The 4570-nt window shown below is 42.5% G+C and overlaps 1 long non-coding RNA gene across 3 annotated transcripts in view; it reads left to right on the top strand.

Annotated features, from left to right (window-relative positions):
* The window catches only part of LOC107266077, a 5916-nt gene extending 2019 nt beyond the window's left edge, over window positions 1-3897 (top strand). The window contains exons 1-5 of one of the 3 annotated variants that reach the window (XR_003059257.1): window positions 87-473; window positions 651-833; window positions 921-1069; window positions 1581-3470; window positions 3561-3897. This is a non-coding gene — a long non-coding RNA (uncharacterized LOC107266077). Of the gene's footprint in view, window positions 1-86; window positions 474-650; window positions 834-920; window positions 1070-1580; window positions 3471-3557 lie in introns of those variants that run through there. The other 2 variants (XR_003059256.1, XR_001537335.2) reach the window with 2 other exon arrangements.
* Window positions 3898-4570: the final 673 nt, after the last annotated feature.

Raw genomic sequence — 4570 nt, 5'->3', positions numbered from 1 at the left:
GGGGGGGGGGGGGGGGGGGGAGGTGGATAACTGGATGGCATAAAAAGACAAAGGAGCCGATAAAATCGCGTAGAGCCAATTCCCGAACGGTGAATTGTGTGTGGAGGTTTTGTCGAGGGTGGTTCTCGTAGTGAGCATAGGGTTTCGAAAGGGAGCACCCACCTAAGTGTATATATAGATAGATAGATCGAGAGAGAGAGAGAGAGAGGGGTCGGAGGGGTAAGCGGGTGGATTTTTCGCGGTATCCTATGGGTTGCCGATCTGATCGGAGACAATCCATCCCCGACGCGGCGAACACGGGACAGGCGTGGTTCTCGGAACCCGCTTTGAAAATCCGTGGAACGGTAAAAAAAGCGATTCGCAGAGTAGGAATCGACGGTGTCCTCGAATGGGAACTCGTCGAATAAAAGAGCTCCACCCTAAGCCGCACTACGGGGATGAAGAGAAGGAAAGAGGCTGAGGAAGTTAGCTAGGTATCTCTGGGTACACGTATATGTTCTTGGGTGGATAGCCAAAGTGTGTGAAAGAGAGAGAGAGAGAGAGAGAGAGATATAGAGATGGATAAAGTAGAAAGAGAGTTGGGAGACCGTAGTAGCTAGCACTTCTACAGGGCGAGCGACTTGCTGACGTCGAGCCATTATTTGTTACAGGCTTCCTGGGGGATGGTCTGAGGTGGAATACGTTAAGATTCGACGGAAAGATGTCGATTGGCTGGCAAATGGCCCTGTAAGCCCAGGATTTGGGATCCTGACAGGATTTCGATGGTCAGAAGTCAACGCGCTTCTCAAATGACTAGGATGACTCGGATTCAGGATCGAATGGACCCTTTAAGCGTAAGTTCTAATCTATATTGAGTTCATAAAGATATTTATTGGGTTAGTGTAAATATTTTGTTGATTCTTTCATTTTTTTCATTTCAGATTGTGGTAAAATATTCATTGGACTTATCTAAGACAATTGGGCATGTTTGTTTTAACGGAAGTGACGTAGGAAGTACCAACACTGGTTACGGGCTCGAATTGGTACCGTATACTTTGGCCCATTTAAGGGTCGCCCCTGGGGTTCCCCGGTAAGCCTGGGTAATTTATTACTGGCTGTACATTCGCTACTAAATAAGGGTGGCCCCGTATCAAACCCAGTTTCCACCCGTTAACCCCTCTCAGCTAGTATGCTGTCCTGTACCCCACGAATTGTTTGGAACCGCTACCACTCCCCGCAATCCCATCAACTGGTTATTCCAACTGGGAGTCTCGATTTCGACTCGCTCTAATGTTATTCAGGGGCCCGGATTAAACCGTGTACCTCTCTTGCGCATTTGCAATCGAATACTCTTCCCGTTTCCCCATTTCCTCGGGTCCCTATGTTACCCTCCGTGATATTCCCTCAGTCATTCTCCAGATACATGATTTCGCTGCAGCATCCACAGTGACTCCGATTTTATTGACAATCTGAATAGCAGGAGCGGACGTAGGAAGGGAGGGTAAGGAAAATTCGTGGGAAAGAAAGTGCTTAAGGGGTAGTTTAGTTTAAAGGATTTTTTTTATTGCTCGTTGATTAATCAAGGATTTCTTCTTTTTCAGAGTCTCGGCAGACCGACGACACCTGTAATATACAGGTCCTTGTTTCACCTTGGCGTTATCGTGCTTCGGTTGGTCTAAAATGAAGGGTAAAATAAAAGGAAAGTTCGCAAATAAAAATGAAACTAACGAAAGCTGCACCCATTCGCCTGAATGGGTCGGTGTCAAAATAAATTGGAGTTATTGCGGCCTGGTGTAATCCTCTCGCTGGCATCGGGCCGCTGCCACCCTGGCTCTGGATATTGCCTTTGTTAATAAAATCACACCCCTGAAGTCTAGTGAGCCTCGAGGCTTTCGAAACGAACTGAATAACAAAAAAATACGAGGAGAAACTAGAGCTAACAGGAATAATAATAAATGTCGGTTTACAAATGTATCCTGCTACACGATTCATGTCCTATGGAATCGACGCGGAGCTTAATTTCACTCGTTACAACATCGTTTCGAAAAATGCCGATGCTTCACGTATTTTTTGTAATTATTCTTGTTTTTCGTATTTTACGTAAAATTTACTGTAATACTGCGTTGATGTCAGCCAGTCGTATTACGATCGATAAGAAAAACTAAATATATTGTACTATTAATTAATAATCGATATCTCATAAATATCTCTCATCAAACTTGAATTTACGATTAATTTTAGAAAATAATAGAGAATCACAGAATATTATTTTTATACGTCTATATATACATAAATATTCATTTCTTAAGTTTGATTGATTGTTCACTCATGAACATCCATAATAGAAGAATCATGCTTCCATAATAATTTCTTCTTTATGAATGAAACTTGACTGTTTCCTTATTCTAACTGTAGGACTGTCATTCAGCAGCTATTGTAGGATTAAAATGAGGTATGGTCAACTGAACCAATTGGCTAATCTACACAGTGCCAATGTGTTAGGAAATATTTGAAATAAGTGATCACGTATAGAATAATAATGTGCAGAAGAATACATAGGCTTGAGAACAGGAAGTGATATTTACAAGAGAAAACGGTGCGAGGATATCCAATGGGCGAAGAATAGCTTCTATTCGGGACTCGGGTCACCGCGGTCGACGAATTTGCATCTATCTTTCTAATTTCGTTGAGCCAATCTGCATGTTGTTATGCCACTCGGTGCTAGGGGAGACGTCCCGTTAAAACGGGCGACGCTTAAATAAACCATCCCCGAGAGAGTCGATCGTTTTCTATTCTCTTTTTTCGTCGTGACACTCCTTTCTCTCTCTCTCTCTCTCTTGCAGTACTGCTATTCTTTCCTACTCCATCATACTGCCCCTTGCCTTTCCTCACGTAATCCCACGTTCTCGTAGACTCTTACTTCCTTTCCATTGGCTTCTCTTCTTTTTCCGCATTATAATTTTCCCAGCATATATATTTTCTTTTTACCGCTTTTCGAAAACTTGTCAAAATCATAGAATTTTCGTTTGGGCCTGTAGATTTATTTGGAATATAATTTTTTTTTTGTTTTCTCTCGGCCGAGCCCGTAGTAGGTATATTTGGTTTTTCTTTTTCTTTTCTCAGCGATAAAACTTTTTCGTTTGGATTAACGCAGGGAGGGAGGATGATCGAAAGTGAGTTATTCACTTCCTCCATTTGACTAATGAAATCTTGAGCGGCCTGGATTACCAGGGTGTTTCTGGAAAATGTTAGTAAGCCGAAGAACTTATGCACGTTTAACAAAATGTTTTCAGGATGTTCGCCAGTGTCTTGGGAAGAGAAAGAATGTACAGCTAGGACAGGGATCTTGGTACGGACGAGGTGGAAGGATGGCGAATGAATAGTACGAGGGTGGCGGAAGGGCGGATGGGTGGAATGACGAGGAGATAAACAACACTAATAAATCAGCGTAATTGAGTTAACGACGGACTTTAAACTTAAGGCTTAGCGAGGTGAGTAATTGCTTGAGATGGCTTTCCGCTCCCTTTTGCCCGGCTCTGTGTCCTAATTACCGATTTCATCCATTTCTTCGTAATTAGCAGGACATCCGGTAAGGAGTTACGCAGTATCAACCCTTTGGCTTCACGCAGTACGTCCCAACACCTTCAAGGAAGCCTCGTCTCTTCTTCACGAAGAAAGTGCAACTTTATGAAAAACGACTAAACTTTATTTGCTTCAATATTTTTGATCCAAGCATTTACGTAAAAAGAAGGACAGTTTTATCGATTGATGGATTCTCTGCTTTCGTCCTTGAATCAGGGTTTTCCTAAATTATTTTATGAATTGAGTGATATTTTTTTTAAGGATTTTCCTGATTTTTTTTATTTCAAATCCAAGTTGTGGGATACTTTGTTCCTTAATGTGTCTTATTATATGAATTGTAACAGGAAGAGAATTTTGGTATCCTTATTTCAGTTATTAGGCTTAATGATGCAATTAGCACAGTGATTAACGAGTACTTGATTGACCCAAATGACCCGACGGTACGCGAGGTGGTCCAAATTCTTTGGAACGAATCTCTTGCGGGATTCCATAGTGCCCCTTTGGATCACTCTTTTCCCATTCCACGAGCAGCATCTTTTTCTCCCTTTTATCTTGCGGGGACGAGGTCGCCGCGCGAAATGGAGAGCTAAAGACTCCATCTAACACGTCCAAGGGCTCAATCCCCTTCGTCCTACGAAAGCTGGATTACAAGAGCATTAGGAAAGAGAGATGTAACGGCGACATCTTTTTACGGGCTGCAAAAAAGTCACCGTGTAGATATCATCCCCCGGCGTACCCCTAAGCCGGCCAAACCTGCTAGGTATTTAACGCTGTTCTACCAGATCCACTTTCGCCCTGAGAAATGAGAGGGACACACAGTGATTGTGTCTAAAGTGTATTAAAGAAGCGAAAAAAAGAACAGAAAAGGAACGACAAGAGCTAAAAGGGAGTCTACCAGGGACAATATCAAGGGTGCGTAAATACCAAGAAATGGAATTTACAGGATTTCTCAATGAAACCTATAGATATTCATCTGATTATTCTTTGATAACGATAAGGGTGAGAGTCG

The sequence above is a fragment of the Cephus cinctus genome, unplaced genomic scaffold, assembly GCF_000341935.2.
Source record: "Cephus cinctus unplaced genomic scaffold, Ccin1 Ccin1_scaffold0299, whole genome shotgun sequence".
NCBI classification, from domain to species: Eukaryota; Metazoa; Arthropoda; class Insecta; order Hymenoptera; family Cephidae; genus Cephus; species Cephus cinctus.
Note: the sequence above shows the minus strand (reverse complement) of the source record. Positions and strands in the feature narration are given on the sequence as shown.